Below are 18,228 nucleotides of genomic sequence, written 5' to 3' on the forward strand. Positions count from 1 at the left end.
GCATTTATCAATGAAGGTATGCTAACAGCAAACTTTCAAAAAAATTACAGGGCAGCAATCAGTGTCACATTTGTTTGTAAGTACTCTTTTGTCGTCGTTTGTTGTTTTTTTCCCCTTCTTTTCCACTTCTTCCTTTCTTAGGAAATGACCAAAGGGCACTGACCTCTCATTTTGTGCTTGCAGAAATCTTCTCTCTCTTCCTTATTTCTCCTCTGGCTGCTTTTATTTTCTTCTTGTTTGGGGTTTTTTTTCTTACTTTTTGTTTTCTTATTTAATACTCTGAAGAGGTTAGGTCTGTCCTTCTCCACGCTAGTTCAGCCATCCTGTAGTCCTCTCTTCTGCATGAACTGTTGCTGCTGATGGGGTTCATGTATTACTGTATTTTTTGAGCATTTTCCTCTTCCCTCCCTAATTCATTTTTCCCCCTTGTTTGGCTGTCTCATAATTCTTTTATTCTCACTATATTCTGGCAAAACATATCCAAGCAGCCACTTGCTGTTTTTCTGGGCTGCTCTTCCCCACCCTCAGCTATGTGCTCTGCAGAGCTGATCCCAGTGGTGATGCCCTCCCAGTGCCAGCCCCGCTTTCCCCTGTGCCATCTCTCCCTTCTGCACTGTCACACTCTGTAAGCAGTGTGACACAAGGACACAATGCACGGAGCCATGTTGGGAGGCAGAGCCCTGTACCTCAGTGCATTGTCCAACTGCCCCAATGCTGGCTGACAGCAGTGCATGACGAGGGCAAGCAATGGTAGAGCATGTTCATAACTCTTTCCAGCCACATCTATCCCAGTGCTGGGTGTAGGGACTGTCCCCATGAGGGCCACGGAGCCCTGACAGCTTTTTATATTTTCTTAGCTAAAAAACACAAACCAAGCTCCTGTCTCAAAACTGGGCAAAGGAAGGGAGGGAAACCTTCCCTGCTGGTAGTCGTGCCCTCAGCTCCCACAAAGGACATATGAGGCTGGAGCAGCTCAGGGAGAGGTATTCTGAGTTTGTAACCAGCACATCAGCCATTACATTAACTTTGTGGCCTTATATTAGCTGAAAATCAGGTCTCAGATCTTGATCTGAGTTCTTAGTGAAAGAAACGTCCAACCATTCACATGGCCATATGACAAAGCTTGCTGAAATTATTCAGAGCATACATTGGTAGATTGCTGGATATCTCAATATCAGTTTGGATTTGGAAGTGCTTAAATTATCAAAATATTGACATAAATCCATATATGAAACAAGACACTTCCATCTGCAAGTGGTGCAGCCTGTTTTTTTTACTACTGTCACCAATCACTGTTACCAGGACCCAGACTAAAGGCAAACACTGGAAGAGGAATTTCCAATAGATCCTTGCAATACTAAAATAAAATAAAATAAAATAAAATAAAATAAAATAAAATAAAATAAAATAAGGAGAGAGAATTTCCTGACTGCAGGAAAAGAACTGCTGGGGTAGAAGGTTACCAGGGCCTCTGACTCCTTGTGTGTAGCTGAAGAGAGTATACAGAGTGTTCAAACACAAGTAGGAGACCTCCGAGATCAGCAATCACGCAAACCAGGGCAAGGTGAGAGAATGCAGCAGAGAGGAGGAGGGCAGCTGTCCCCACACACCCTCTGCTGGCAGGAGAGGTTTCAATGAGTCTTTGAAAGAGGCGGCTCACAAAACTCTGTTTTGAGCTCTCGCTAAATTGAGAAATGTCAGAAATGGAAGTGCTATTCTCCACTTGGTTCTTAGGGTCTCTGTGTGCACCTGACTGGCTGGTGCCTTCTGAGAAGTGCCAGCAACCTGCTCTGAGCTCCCTGTGTTGTAGTGCCTGGCAGAATGGCAACACTTTGTTATGAATAAATATTTGCAATGTACTTGTTACATATCAAAATTTTGGTGTTATGCTTGCCGTTACGGGATAGGAAGAAATGTACTTGGGTTTTGCTGTGGGCTCACCAGTGTGACCCTTCCTGCTGAGCAGGCTGAGGTCTACAAAGCATTTTGGAACTACTTGCTCTAATTAACTGACAGGAAGTACTGGAGGTATGCAAAATGCAGGCAAAACCCTGTGCATTATGTTTGAATATTTCCTCCCTCCAACAACACCAATACTGACTTTATGTTCTAGAACTTGGTGGTGGCAGAAATGGGACTGACCCGTGGGTTTCCTTTGGAAGACAAAGTTGGCCCCTTTCCAAGCAATGCCATGCATAGCCCAGGCTCAAAAGGCAGCTGAAATAGCAGACTTGGCTGCAGCTGCTACCTGGAAATCCAGAGGCTGTTGTCATCCTTATTTCTTCTGTCGCTAGTCAGCTGGAAAGCACAGTGACCTGTGAGTAATGTGGCCATCCCAAAGCCATGCTGATAAAACCTTTACACTGCTGCCTCTCACCATCTCTCCCTTTCTATTTCTCCGAGATGTTCTGATCCAATCTTGACTTCCTTTGAGGTAGGGCATTCTTAATGCTCTACCCCCCTTGGAGAGGCAGAGAGAAATGATTTTGAGTTGTTATTTTGTTTTGTGTTTGCCAGACATACTTGTCTGCAGAGCTTTTGTACGAGTGGAAAAGGACGTGACTGTGACCATAGTCCAGGGGCTCTTTTGGACATTGCTCTTCTCAGTCAGTAGCTGCCGTTGCACAGCAGAAGATTTTCCAAATCCCAGCATACCAGAGTCCTAGGGGACAGTAAACTCCCATGTGAAGCTCAGAGAAGCCCAGAATTGGGAGATAGGAAATCTCACACATTCTTTGCTCTCCCCACCTTCTTCTCAATATTTACATATTTCCTGGTTACCACTAGGCAGTCAATCCACTTGTTTTGGTAATCCTTTGCCATCTATACCACTAATGAATATTTTTTGTTCATTCCTTGCAGGTCAGCATGGTGGATTTTATGGCAGATTTCTACAGCCAAGACACAAATGTTGACAGATTTCCAGGTAACTGCCATTGTTTCTGATCTTTCATAAGTTGCTCTGGGTGTTGGAAACTTTGATTTTAGGCTGCAATTCTCTCTCCTCATCTTCTACATTTGTCACCTCATGATCAGACTGTTGTCCTGAGTTGCATCTAAGTGCTATAAGTGCTAGTTGGAAATGTGAAGCGAAGGCTGCCCGCTCAGTATGCAGCTCTTGTGTCCCACAGAAGCCTTTGACCAGAAACCCGCAGACCTGCATATTCATATCTAAGGGGATTTGCTTGCATTTTATAAAGATATAGCTGCTTCAGCACTTACTGGATAAAGAACTGTCTTTCTGTCTGTATGATCCTGCCACAACTGTGGTTAATGGAAGAACTCAGTGGCAAGGCAATTTGCTTGTCTCTACAGAAACATTCTCACTTTTTTTCACTGGACAGAGCCCTTATCTACTTCTCACTTCTTTAAAATGGCTGAGATTTACTTTGGGTTGCTGCAGTGGATCTTAAAATATTTCATGGTTGCATTCGTTTCATTCCTTTTTTTTTTTTTTTGAGAAACTCAAAATTAAAGTAATCACACGCCACAGTAGAAACCTACAGCTCTGGGTGCAATGGCATGAAGCCTGCCGTGCTATGACCACCCTGAGCCCTGGCCCTGCTGTGACACCAAATCCATGGCAGTAGATGTGTGCTGCCTGATGAGGTTGTTCAAGGCAGAGCTTTGAGTGATCAGATGAAAGTAGGCTTTCAGTTTGGCACTCAGCCATCCTTGTTATGAGAGTGTTTGTACTGTAAGCTCCTTGGGGCAGGGACTGTGGCTTTCTGTACTTCTTGAGGCTCGCCAAGATTGTGGCCAGCATTCTGTGAACCAAAGCTAATAAATCAAAGCCAGCTTTTCCTCACGTGCTTCAAAACCTACTCCATTTTGGAACGAGAAAACCACGTACAGCTCACTGCAGGCTTTGTCAAATTATTCCTCCCCTTCACACTTGGGCTCTTCTTCATTTTCCACACACTTAATACTCACCCAGCTCCTTTCTGTAACTGGCAGCTGATCCAATTACACACTAGAGGTAGAAATACTGAAGTCTTACAGTTCAAATGTGGAATGATATGCATAGTCACTTTGTCACTCAAATCCTTAAAAAAAGAAAAAAAAAATGAAAGAAAGAGAAAAATCAGACTAGCTCACCATAATTAAGGGCAGAAAATAGAGCACACAGTTAATATCTCCATGGTTTGCCCAATGAGGAAACTGGAGCCATGTGGCTTCTCAGATACAATCACTGGCTTTTTCCTTCTGGGGCTACAGTTCAAATCCAGCTTTAGGTTCTAAATTAAATGAGTCCCTTTAACCTCTGCAAGTGCACGAGATCCCTCCAGATCAGAGCTGAGGTTACTGACGTGTCAGCATGGTGAGCCTTGCATTCTGCTACCTCCGCACACTTAATGGCATAAACAAAAGGAATTGAGGTCCAATCCTGGCAGAAGGCCAAGAATCAAGAGGTGTGTGGCCATCAGCACCGAGAGAGAGACACTGAGATAGGAAAGCCTGAATTATTGTAGGGCACAATTGGATGCAGAGCCACATCAGGGCTTTGCAGGTCTCACTCACTGGTGCTTCCTGCAATGAGGCACTTCATGGTAATGAACTCATCCGCTGCTTGCAGGCAGTGAAGTCTCAAAGGTAGGCTAAATCTGGGGTCAGTGGGATGGTGCTGTGTTCTGCCTGAGCTGTTTTCTAGAGTCCCCAATTTGCTTTTCATTGCATTAGCAGTACAAAAGTGTAGCCAGAGTCAGGTGTGGGATCCCAGCGGCACCATCCGGATGTGCAGCTCTTGAACTGTGCAAGTTGCCCATGCAAAGCTGTGCCAAGAGAGAACTTGTTTGTCAGTAGGAAGGATCCTACGTGTTCACTAGGGATAACAAGGAATCCCAGTAATACAGTCCCAGTAATAATGGTTCTCTTTGAATTAAGGGCAAAGCTAAGATGCTGGCATTGCACAGCTAACTTGTTTGTACAGTTGGCATTTAGCTGCTGTGTACACAGTGGACTTATGTGCCTACTTCAGGAATTGCCTTTCTGGGAAATTCTGGTTCAGTTTCTTGCTATACTTTTGTTCAAGGTTTTGTTCAGTGATCCAGTTGCATTCAGAAAGCACACCTGTAAAACTGTGCAGTGGCAGCCCAGTATCTACCACGTTACCAAAAATATAGGAACATTCAAAACCTCCAAGCTCCTCCACTTCCCACCAGAGAGCTAGAACTGAGAATCCCATATGGAAAAAAAAAAAAAAAAAAGAAAAAGAAAAAAAAAAGAAAAAAAAAAGCAATAATTAAAAATCCCTATTTTGCCCAAAGAATTCCTTTGTTCAAGGTATGTAAATGTATTTGCCTGCTTGTAAACTCTTTCATTAGCAGTAGTTCCCTGGCTCAGTAATCTGAGCTTGGGAATAGAGAAGTCTGGAAGGAGTGTTACTCTGAAACAAAACATCTGTCTTTCAGTCAAGACTAAACTGACAAGCAACAATTTAGTTGTCTAAACTCAGAGCTTTCAGGATTTCAGACTACATAAATGTCAAGATGCCTAGGTAGGGCTCAAAGGTGAGCGACAGTGTCGGCAAATATACATTGGAACTTCAATTATCCAAACCCTGATAACTCTCAGTTACCTGAAGTTTAAACACGTCTCCCCTCACCCTTAGTTTCCACATTTTTCTGTAAAATCCCTTTGTACAGAATTGCCTATGTCTTTGCCCAGCTTCGTCTGTAAACTTGAAGAGCTCGTCTCCGAAGGAGCTTAGTATGTCTGCCAGATCACCCTTTCTGACAGAGTCTGTAATTATCCTTTCATGTTACCTGTAACATTTGAATGGAAGTATTAAAATAAATAAATCATATTTTTAATCTTTGCTATCTCCAGCTACATTCCACTTCTCCTTAGGCATGGTGCTGCTGGGGCACCTATCATCCCCAGCACAGAGCATGGAAATGCCACTGCTTTAAAGATACTGCAGAGAGGGTTGTGTCCTTTAGTTAGTGGATTGGATGGACTCTGCTGGTCAGCAGAACTCACTATCAGTAAGTTGGTTTCACAGACAAAAATCTTAACTTAGTTTCTCTCCTGTGACATCTTTGATATCAACTCTGAGCAAGAAACTGGCACCACGAGGAAGAGCAAGGGGATTTTTGGCCCCTCAGTGTGGGCTTTCACTCTAGCTGAAGGCAGAGAGCCTGATCTTGCCAGAACAAATGGCATGATATGTGGAAGACCCAGTATTGCAGAGGAAATTAAAATCCTTTTCCCCATTTGGAAGCAGAATTATGAATGTGAACTAGAAGGCAAAATACAGTCTAGTTTCATCTGTGGCTTCGTCTAGGAAAGAAGACAAAATAAAATTAATAGGGTTGTTCAATTGTAGGTTTTGTAGATATAAAAAAAATCTCATACTCCTGGCAGCAAATCAATATTGCAAAATAAAACCAGCAACAGAAGACAGTCCAGAGCATGCCCATTTCAATATTTAGCAAGTCCTGGTGTCTTAGGTGTCCCATGGTGATCAAAATCAAAATAAATTAAAGTTGCGCTTTAATTGAATTGCACAATGACATTTATTTAAACATTAGTAAACAGATGCAATTTTGTGCAATGCCTTAAATTACATTTCTTACATATGCATTTAATTTAAATTTATTGAGATGGTTATTTATGTTAATAAAATAATTAAAAGCAGTTATTTAAGAGTAACTATGAAATAACTGTGTAAGTACCTATATTAATAAGACAGTTAGTTAAGGGATAATGTCTATTGCTTTATAGTGTAATTGCAACAAACAGCTGCTGAGTTTGATTAAGAGCTGAAGTGGAGCTAAAGCGTTTGAGCAATCTCAAAAGCTATTTGTTGTAAATGTTCTACAAAGCAGTAGCTATTATTCCTATTGTTAAAAAGCCATAGTATAAACATTAAAATATAACTCCTTAGTATGACACTTTTTTCTTGGCATATACAAGCACCTCTCTGGGAATGGTGGGGCTAGAGATGGGGTTTTGGTGGAGAAAAAGCTTTCTGGGAGGAAATAATTTGGTTGAACACAGCTTTGTTCACATCTCCTCCATGTGAGAATATACCTAACTGTGAAGCAGGGCACTGTCTGTTCTTGCAGGCTGCGTGTTCAGTGTTACCATTAAGAAATCCATAGCTGGATCTCTCCCAGATTTTGTAGGAAAATCTCAGCCTAAGCCTCAGGTCTGACCTAGAAATTTCTTGAGTATTTTGCTGGAGTGTAAGAAGAGAGACTTGAGCATACAGTAAAAATCCTTCCGCAAGTTTGTCTCTGAAATGGCTGCTGCCACTCCATAACTCCATCATTAACACACGAAGCAGACACTTCCTGGTCCCCAAGCGTATCCTGCTTTATGGCACTGACACATACCTAAACCACAGACCATTAATTTCAGTGGGATCAAGTAAGCAGATAGGCATTACTTGTATTGCAGTTGTTATTTACAAACTCCATATTCTCCTGCTTCTGGGCAGTGTGATCATATGTAAGCTTTTGCCTTTTAGATTTTTGCTATCTTTGTTGCAAGTTTTGTAGTAAACTAGGAAAGGGTTGCCTGATTACTTGAAAGCTCTGAATAGTAAACTCTGCCATGTTGACTAGACACAAATGGACATCTGGATTCAACTCCATTTTCCTGCTCCTAGTCTGTGCACCTCTGTGCCTCTTTTAAAAGTGAAAATCTCACAGAGCCCAGAAATGCTAGAAAAGGCTGCTAAGCAAAACAGTACCAGCAAAGATTTGACATGTTCCTGGTTTTGTAGTGAACTAAGCTGGCCAGGCCCTAGTGACAGATTTTCTAGGAGGATGAGAACATGTCCATGTCATCCTGGTTCTCACTTCCAGCCAATGAAAGGTGGGTGGTTCTGTGCTGCTGGGAACTGACCTTGGGAAAAAGGTACTGAAGCCCATTTGGTCAAGTCCCACCAGTGCATTCACACTGGGGCTGTAGGCCTTTTACATCAAAATATAAGCACCCCAAACAACAGAGAAAATGGTGTTACGATGCAATCACAGTTTCCCCCTTTTACACTTCTATTCCAAAGGAGGTAATTGGTCTTCGGCCACTCACTCATATATAATATTTCTGGAGAAGTCAGCTTGGCAAAGCCCTATCCCAGCAATTAACCAAGTGCCAGTGTGCTGCTAACACCCCATGGAAAGGCTTTGCTTTTGCACCAGGCTCCTCCCCAGGAGCATCACTGAGGTTGGATCTCCCCAAGCACCCATCAGGAGCTGAGATGGGGCACTATGCTCTACCTCAAGAGACACTTAGGGAAGCCCACACAGCACACTGTCTCCTTAAGCTGCTGGGGCTTGCAGCCCTTCCTAACTCTACCCTGGGGAAAAGCTGTAACAATGGATAAAAGATTTGGGCCTCCCAGCTTAGTTACAAAGGATTCTCTTTACTCATCCTCTTAGTGAGATATCCAGTTGAATGCTTCTTGAAATCTTTCAAATATTAAAAATAAAATAAATCTTCTTATTCCACTCCTCAGCGAGGTTCTCATTGCAGTGCCCTGTTGTCATACACTTCAGGTCCGCTAAAATGTCAGAAGCCCCCTTCTGTTCTGTGGCAGCAGCCAGGTACATAGAGAAAAGGTTGTTCCATTCTTTGAATGAAAATGGAGGGCAAGAGCCCTCAAGCACTGAGAAGGGGAAGGTGTGCTGGATACTAACTAATGGCTGTCTAGCTGTGGGCTGCTCATTGCCTCTACCTTGCCTGGTGGGGATCTGGTTTAGAAAAGGGCTGGAGAAAGCTGTATTGTTGCAGCCAGAACATTACCTATGCATTTCACTTGGACATGTCAATCATCAGCATGTGTTGCTCAGAGCAGTTACTGTAGAAAACATTGCTTCACCTGCCTGAGCAGCTGCTTTGCCTTTCATTTTCTGCTCTCTTCCCTTATTGCCAAAGTCTGCCTAGGGGTGCTCTGCTCCCCCTTGGCACGTGTTTCTCAGCCCTGTGGGGACAATATGCTTCAAACACTCTCAGGCCACTTACAGCCCCACAGGGCTGGGAGAATGAAAGCTGTCTGTGTGCGCTGTCATGGAGGAAGCCCTGAAGTGACCTCGCTACCTGTGCTCTTAGAGCTCAGTTTTCTTTGCACAAAAAGCTTTGACCAAAACATGATCATCATTGTTTTGTGATGAAAATGTCTCTTCCAGAAGCTCTCGCAAACACCTAAGTGGTTTCCTCTATCTGGCTTGCAGTCTCTCTCTGTCCTTCCAAGGAGCTGCTGAATATTCAGTATTGCCTGATTCTAAACATTGCCTTTAAAGTCTTCCGAGCTTCTCAATCTTATCAGAGGCTGTACTGGTATGCAACCCTGGGTGAGAGCACACAAGAACTTGAATTTCTTAACAGCAGCTCTTTTCTATAAAGCATATGTTTAGATTCTTGTAAAAAAAAACATCCACTTGCCCTGTTAGATCTCTTTTTTGACATCTTGCTATCTCTGAATTTAGCTTTCTTTAATTAGTCAAGAAAATAAACAGCCACGTTTCTTACTATTCACACCATCACAGACTGTATTCCAAGTCTGAACATATCCTGTAGCTTGTTAAGTAATTCTTTATCCTTTAAGAAATTCCCATAAATCTCTGACCAAGAAGAGCAATAATAGGTTACTTAGTCATCATATATAAAAATCTGAATCATTTTTACAAGTATCTTTAATGGCTTCTATTAATTACGTGTCTTCATAAAAAAAAAGCTACTCCTCTCAAACATAGCATCCTTTCATTCTTCAAGAGGATCTAATTTCTAAAATAACTGAAATTAAGGAACCAATGCTTTGTTTGGGCAAATTAAGCAGGAAAAAAAAAAAAAAGCACAAACGCATCTCAAGCACGAGGTAAAAGAATCGTGTTCTATTAACTTGTCAGCTATCTTTGTATTAGCAACATTTTACAAGTCAGCCTACTGAGCTATTATGATTGGTGCTACACTGCCAGCAAAATACTGAATGTGGACTGGATTGTGATTGTAGCTGCAGCCCAGCTGACAATGAACCATCATCTCTGGCCCTGCTTCGGGCTTTGCCCCAGGTGTCCTTGACTTAGGTTTCATGGTGGCTCTGAGGTCAGCAGGAATGGAGCTTGGAATGGAACTCAAGGGCATGGAGCATCTTTTCCACCCCATTCCTTCCTGCCTCCTGCCCTTCTATAAGGGTTTCCCTGTGCTCAGCAGCATTGCTGGAGGGTCATTTTTTAGGTCAAATGATGTTTTACCCTATTAGTTCCTAGATTAACTGCATATCTTTGGGGGACAGAAATGGTCATATCAGGGATGTGCTGGTAGGTGGTACCAGCTCTTTCAAGGGCAGCTTAGACTGCTTGTGGATTGAAATGGCCCTAAAACCAGTCATTCTTTTTTACTTGCCCTTCCTTAATTTAAGTGTTAGCTTGCTACCTTAATCACGACAAGATGCAGCACTCCTTGCCCTGCTGCAAGGGCTGAACTGAACCATGTTTTCCAAACTCTTTCAAAACAGCATCTCCTGTGTTCATCTTTCTTCCCATGAAGACACCAGAGGCCCTGAGTAACAGATAAAAATTTTTAAGGTCAAATGTAAAACAGAGGTAACCTCTAACCCTCCGTGGCCTCTTTAAGCCCTCCCATGGTCCATAGGCTGAGAAACACTGAAAAGGGGAGGGGGGCACGGAAGCCTCTTTCTCCACTGTTTTATTTCAGGTCATGTAACCTTGCTCACTCTTCTGGAAGGCCTAAGGAGATCGAGGAGGGGTTTAAAGAGGAGATCTTCCTCTCCTGTTCAGTTGAATAGTCATGAATTACTCTTGGGAGACCAAAGCAGTATAAATGCTTAAGGACATCTTTTGATTACACATAGTTTTAAAAGATGCTAAAAACAGTCCTGCTGAACATAGTGCTAGATTTTTAGGTACTGACTTATTTATCTTAATTTATGGTATTTTCCCCCCTTCCTTGAAAAGCAAAGAGTATTGATAGATAAAGGGAAGAATTCTGTTTTTGTATGCAGCATGAGTCCAATACTTGGCCAAGACCCAGATCTATTGTGGCAAGAAAGTAATAGATGAACTAACTAGAGACCCAGACTCCCTGGCTAGCATCCAAGAAACATTAAAAAATATAGTACTGCACATAACAAGTAGGAAGATGCATGCAAATGTTGATGGCTTACTGAAAACTGTTAACTTATTAATATGTTGGGTTTATAGACATGCATTTGGATTTTAAAACCTACTCTCTAAGTTCATGCCCTGAAATAATATTTAAAGCAGTACCACACTGGTGAGGGAGTTGTGAAGAAAACATTGCTGAAGCCCTAGAGCTGCAGAGCTTCTTTTGGGAGCATCAGCTCAGTGGTCCAGTTCAGCTCTCAGGAAATTTTCTGAGTAATGGCCCCATTATGTTTCTTCCCAAGACTTCCCCACCTTCCAGTCATGCATCTGCCAATCAGGACTTAGTCATAAAGGTAGAAGGGTTCAGAATCTATGGGTTTAAGTAAAAGATGTGGGTCAAGAGCTTTGTGCGGTACCCAGAGATCTACTAAAGACTTTTAGGGAGGAGATCTTAAGAACATTGGAGACTGAGGATCATTGGCTAATGTAAGATTTAGTATGACATTGTTGCCAACACTTAGAATGAATCTTATTCCTGTGAGTATTCTAATGGATGCACGAGATGGCTCACGTTACCATGTCCATGTTGCTTATAACTTTGAAGTCTGGAGAATATTATAACTCTCCATGTAGATCTGGTTTGTCATCCAGCCCCTGTAAGATAGAACAGTCACTGTGCAAAGGGCCCATGATTACACTGAACTGCTGTCTGAAAGGGTAATAGATAAGGAAAGATGCTCAAGTCTTCACATTCCATGTTCATTTATACGCAAGCCTGGTGAATTCTGATTTTCAGTTATTGACATACAATTGCTAATGCAACCCCAAAATGATTTTTATTTCAGTGTTGAAGATGTTCTCTTTTTTTCCCTGTTGATTTGAACACCCATTAGCAGTATTTTATGCAAAGTAACTGCAATCACAAAAGTGCAAAATACAAACCCACTGGAAAAGTAGGTGAGCTCCAGGTGAGGCACTGCACGTGGAACAGACAGTACTGTCCTGTGAAGCTTTACTGGAGCTTCAAATGATAGTTTATCCCTACCGAAGTGATAAGAGAAAAGATTCAGTGATTGTACTTTATTAACAATCATAGATATCACCAGCATTCACAAGAAGTGTTGAATCCCTGGTTTTTTTATGCTTTTGAAGCTGCAGTTTGTCTCTTTTCTCCGTTTAATTGTATAATACTGGAGAAATAGTTTATTGCTAGAGCTACAAGGTAAATGGTGGGACTTGCTTTTCAGGTGTTTTTCCCTGACTTATTCTGCATTCCCATCACATTTGGGCTCAGTTTTGTAGGAGCTGGTTGATGTTGTACTAAGTGAGCTTTCTCATACAGTGCTGTTTTTCCTAATCTCTCAACTCTAATTGTTGCATACAAATTGTTTAATAAATAACGTTGGACAGAAAAAGGAAAAAAAAAAAAAAAAGAGAGAGAAAAAAAGGGATATTAATTAAGAAAAGGATTTAGGCTGACTCAGTTTCATACATGAGACAAAAGGTTAAGTAAATGCCAAGGCCGCTATGCCTCTCCAAACAATGAATATTAGTTTTAGAATCATTAATGTCTGCTTAGAAAACAGAGTCATACTGGAGACTTACATGCCAAAATAGCCAAGGCCAGGGCTGTTTCTTTTCAATCTGAAGCTAAATTATTCTCCAATAGAGGGCTAAACGTATGCAATTAACAGTGCTAGGTAGGACAACAGGGAATGCCACTTTTAATATGTAGTCAAATTGAGATCAAGTTTTTCTTTGAATCTGGTAACTTGGACATTTAATATGCACAACCAAGCTCTGCATCAGAATGAGTGAAAATAAGCAGATAATTAACTCCTTCACTGCTTGTCAGTGGAGACAGAATGGTTAGGTTTCTCTTTACTGACTTTGGTCTCCTAAAGTTGATGTATCTGAAGAACAGTTTTTTCCAAGTGCCTTCCATATGTGGGCAAAGGTTAAGACAGCTGCATAGTCTCTGTTAGAAAGAGGAATTACCACATTGTATTTTTGAAGAAAACTTCATCCTAGGAAGGATTCATTCCTCTGACTGGGGGGAGCTGAAGTTGGAACAAATATGACCAGTATGAGTTTCACTGAAATTCTGATTCAGCATCTGAGTTGAAAAGCTTAAAGAAGATTAGGCTGAAAGGCTCAATGATACATTTTTAAAAAGAAATAACAAAATACTCTCTAAGCAAGTGCCTCTCACCAGTGTTCAGGCAAAAGTCAAGGTCTTCATTAAAAGTTCCCAGCACCCCTATGTGCAAAAGAAATGTTCTACAGCAGACAAGATGTGGTGCATACCACGTTAGCAGTGCCTATTTAGTAGGAGTGTGCCTAATACCAATGTTTAATTCCCATCCAGTAGTCTCCACGAAAATAAATATATTTACTCCCAATGGACTACAAGGAGATGAGATAAATGATGGTGAAGTGAGTTGCATAAAGCAAATGAATTGAGCAATGTCCAGATGGCCCTGATCCTGAGCCCTGGCTAAGAATTTGTGCAAGAAAGCAGTCTGGGCAAGAAAGCCAGTCTGCTGCCTCTCTAGGCCTGGTTTGGCTCTGGAAAGTTGAAAACTGCAAAGATCAAATGCATTTTTACCTCTGACTGTATCTAAGCTAAACCTGCACTTCCTTGCTCTGACTCCCACTTGAGCTTACAGCCAAAGGGCAACATCCCTGTTCAAGGCAGGTGACTTCTCACCAGTTGAGGCTGCCAGGGAAGAGACTGCCTCTGAAGTCAGCAGCCACATGCAAATAAATCCTCTGCTTTGGAAAGGCTATACTTAAATAGTTCAAGTTTTGTTTCTAAGGCTGAAGTGCATTAGCAGCTCTCATTTGACTGAGTAAATACAATTATGCTGAAGTCCTTTGCATTGTCACAAACGGGAGGAGGTAGCTCTGCTCTAGGGCTTGTTTCAGTGAAGGGTCTGCACTGGAATGTGTTGTATTTGCATTCAATATTTGTGATGTGTCCAGGTCTCTCTCTCCAGTTCCTGGTGTTTGCTGCCTTTCAAGAGAAAAATTGATGTGTGAGGAATGGGCCCATGCAGGGTCACACACTTGGCCCTGTGCTTTCCTTGCTGGCTTTACACCTGCTGACGCTTGTTTACCTGACCACTCCTAAATCATCTTCATTAAAACCATTTGGAAAGAATCCGTGCGTTTTCTAATTGTGACTCTTTACCTTTTGGAAAATTTTATCTCTGGAGAGACCACAGGATGTCCCTTCCTGCCCCAGGGTTCTGACTGTGGGGGCATGCGTAGACCCCCCAATGGGAAGGTCTCTTAGCAGGAGTGCAGGTTGTCTGGGGCCAACCTCCCTCTGTCTGCAGCTGCCTGTCACACCACTGGCAAATATTTTATTTGGAAAATGTTTAGCTTTCAGTTATTTAGCCATGATTTTGTGCCAGAAAAGCCAGCATATCCTCACTGTATTTGCTCAAGGTCTGGCTCTGGTGCCATGGTGTGAGGGATTTATTTCCTTGCAGGCAAGGCCAGGCTGAGGTCAAACTGTCCTCTTGTGTCCCTTCTTTGAACAGTGTTGTCCTTGCAGTTTGCTCTCAGGAAATGTGCCTTTGGAGAGGAAATCTCCAGGATGCTTAGTATGATGGCACGTTCAATTTCAGAATGCAATTATCTCTTAGAGGTAGGTCCCAGCACTCCCTATCTGTTCTACTAGGCACTGTCTGCTCATCTTCCCACCCATTGCATCCAGTGACAAACAGGCAGGCAAAACAGCCCTGGGTCCTTTTTCCTGATGTCATCAACCACAAAAGCAGATAAGAGAGATTCCAAATTGCTTTCCAGCAGAGAAAACTGATGAGCCTCATGAGCTGTTTGGTTGTTTCCCTCTGCAGAATGCCCTTCCACAGAACACGGAGCATCCTTGTGCCACATTCCTTCACCACAGCAATCGCTGGCTGTCTTAGAGCCACAGTGACAGAGGCACCTTAGGTATGTACACATAGAGATTCATGCCTCACACCAGCAAAGCAGTCCCTAAAATAGGGAAGGAGAAGGGCACTGACGCTTAGTTTGTGTGAGACCACTCGCAGAGTGCTCCTCTGGCTGCTGGGGGCACAGAGATGTTCACACTGAGTTCATGCTTTCCTCAGGGACCTCAGCACATCAGCGTGTCTCTGGGTGCCAATTGGCCAGACAAGGGCTGAGCCCTGCTCTTTGCTGTGTTTAATCCCCAGTGCCAAGCCAGTAGGACACTGCAGACTATTGGGTTCCTTTCAGGCATAATTCCATCATTACCATTGATTTGTTCCCACACTCCCCGTGGTGCTTTTAATCAACTCTCCATCTTTGTGCCTTCACACCTTCACGCTTTTCATGATTGGCTCTGCTACCTTCTGCCTCTGCAATGAAATAGTACCAATGGAAATCTGCCTGCATCTTACATACATTAACAATCCCATTTCTTCTCTCTCTGGTCACTGAAGGGATCTTCCTCTCCCACAAAGGCACCACTGTCTTTGCACAGTGCTCCGGTAAGCGAAAGGCTTCTATTCATTTGTTCTCAACGTCTGGTACAATGGACTATAATTAGTAACTGGCCTCCTTGGTTTATTCCACCTTCAAAAGGCTCTTTTATACATTAGAAGATGCTGATTTTGCTGGTCTTGCCATAGCATTTTGCAGCGAAGATAAAACTAACATGCAGGCAAGGGGATAAGTAACTCACTAGCCAAAAGAAAAAGAAATAAATAAGATTAACAAGTAAGGTCATCATCACATTCATTTCATGAATGCAGTGTGGTCCTGAAAGGAAGTCCTTAGCCCTTCAGTTTTGCATTCTCACCACCATTTATCAGCAGGTGTACCACATGTCACAGCAACTATCCTTTTTGGCAGCCTGTGTAGCACCAAAGGACTCCCAGAAAATGCAGAGTTCCGATTTCAAGCTGTGCCTTGTGATGCACTGGGCACTCAATTAATTGTTGCAGATATAAAAAAAAAAAATTCCAGTATGCTCCTAAAGGAACACTCAATGAAGCAAAATAGTGTGATTTACCAACTCAAAGAAGCATGGACTAATAAAACATCATCATGGGACTGCTCTTTCCCCTAAACCTTTCATAGTTTGTTAGCACTGAAACTATTTGGAATTGTTTGAAGAAAACAAACATGATTCTAATCAGTCCACAGCACTACACAGGCTGCTTTCAATGACACATTTCATTATTGCTGTGTCTTGAGTGACTGTGACCTGCAAGGTCTTTAAAGGAGCCTGCTGCTTCAAGCAATCACTCCATGGTCACTTTAAGCGAAGTTTGGGGAGTAGTTCTAGGAATCAACTCAGAACTCCTCCATGGATATAGACCTATAGTCTTTGCAGGAAATATCTAGACAGCTTTTTGCAGCCTGGACATATTGGCATCACATTAATACACTCTTTAAAAGAGCAAAGTATTGAACTTCCAGCTAAAAGAGCTGAGCAGAAAAAGGCAGAAAGTATATGAGCATAGAATCACACAATCATAGAATGGCGTAGGTTAGAAGGGACCTCAAAGATCATATAGTTTCAAACCCCTCAGCCACGGGTTGGTTGCCTCAAGAGGATGGAGCTTCAAGATGGCAGAGCAGAGAAACAACCACCCTGCAGTCACCCCTCTTTTGTTGCAGCTCAGGGTACTGTTGGCTTTGGCTGCAAGCACAAACTGCTGGCTCATGTCCAGCTTTTTTGTCCAACAGGATCCCCAAGTCCTTCTCCATAGGACTGTTCCTAATGAATTCTTCTCCCAGACTGTGCCCATATCTGGGGTTGCCCTGATCCAAGTGTAAGGCTCACCTCTCACGTCTGTCCAAGTCATTCTGGATGGCATCCCTTCCTTCTGCTGCATCAGCTGCACCACTCTGCTTGATGTCATCCGCAAACTTGCTGAGGATGCACTTCATCCCTTCATGTGTGTCACTGACAAAGATGTTGAAGAATAGCAGTCCCAAGATGGACCTCTTGGGGACAACACAGAAGACCAACCTCCGCCTTGACACAGAGCCATTGACCACAACCCTCTGACTGCGGCCTTCCAAGCAATTCCTTATCCACTGGATAGTCTACCCTTCAAACCAATACTTCTCCAATTTAGAGATAAGGATGTGGTGGGGGACCATGTGAAAGACCTTGCAGAAATCCAAGTAGATGACATCAGTTGCCCTTCTTTGATCCACTGGTGCAGCCACCTCATTGTAGAAGGCCACCAGAACTGTGCATGCATATACATACATACACACAACGATGCTGGCAGTCTACATGCATACACTTTGTATACACAGCACAATGTACAGATTTTTGTGGCTGTACTGAGGACACAAGCTCAGGTCCTTGCCAAGTGTGCTGAGCATGGGTGTGCGAGCTGCTGCCAGCTGTTGGCTGTCACAGATCATATCAATTTGTTCAAGCAGCTGAAGGGACAGTCAGCATTGCAAACCAGTGCTTTAAGAAAACAACTGTTTAAAAGTGGCACACGTCCACCATCCCATCTGAGCATGGCAAAACACTTCTTTTTTGTATTTTGAGTATTTTGAGCAGCAGAGCAGGACATGCAGAGGCTGCTCCAGATGCTCTTGGCTCGGGCACATCACTTAATCCTTTGACTCAACTTCTGTGAGCAACAGCATTTGCTTACCCCACAGGCAGATTGGGAGGATTAATTAATATTTGCAAAGTGCTTTGAAGATGAAAAGTAGCTTGTTAAGTACTATAAAGTATTATTAATAGTGATAACAAACTGATAATTTTGGAGTATGTAAGGCTCTTCTTAACCTTTTCTAGCACGACCTTTCGTTTCAAGCAGCTGAAGAGGCAACACCACTACAGACAGCATGCTCGTATTTACCAAAGCACTAGGGACATGTTGATGGAGCAAGGCACTAAATAAGTACAAAAACACACTCCATTTCCCATTTAAAATAAGCTGTGACATGTTTTAAAATACAGTTCGATGCAATGCATGTTAAATGTATCAAGATAGTATGTCTGGTTTGATTCGGTCTGTTAAATGTGTTAGAGTGGAGCAAAAGAGCTTTGGAAGTATGGCGGCTCCTACCTTTACCTGTTTGGATATTATGCTGGGAAAATGAGGTGCTGCTGTCAGCCATGACCAAGAGGAAGTCTGTCAGGGTATTTAGTTTGAAA

At 42.6% G+C, this 18,228-nt stretch overlaps 1 long non-coding RNA gene across 30 annotated transcripts in view; it reads left to right on the plus strand.

Annotated features, from left to right (window-relative positions):
• The window catches only part of LOC125688811 (uncharacterized), a 457,848-nt gene that overhangs the window by 423,048 nt on the left and 16,572 nt on the right, over positions 1–18,228 (plus strand). For 23 of the 30 annotated variants that reach the window (XR_007374887.1, XR_007374890.1, XR_007374889.1 and 20 more), the window contains 2 exons: positions 2,863–2,926; positions 14,942–15,038. This is a non-coding gene — a long non-coding RNA (uncharacterized LOC125688811). The remainder of the gene's footprint in view (positions 1–2,862; positions 2,927–14,941; positions 15,039–18,228) is intronic. The other 7 variants (XR_007374891.1, XR_007374883.1, XR_007374882.1 and 4 more) reach the window with 1 other exon arrangement.

Source organism: Lagopus muta, chromosome 2 (assembly GCF_023343835.1).
Source record: "Lagopus muta isolate bLagMut1 chromosome 2, bLagMut1 primary, whole genome shotgun sequence".
NCBI classification, from domain to species: Eukaryota; Metazoa; Chordata; class Aves; order Galliformes; family Phasianidae; genus Lagopus; species Lagopus muta.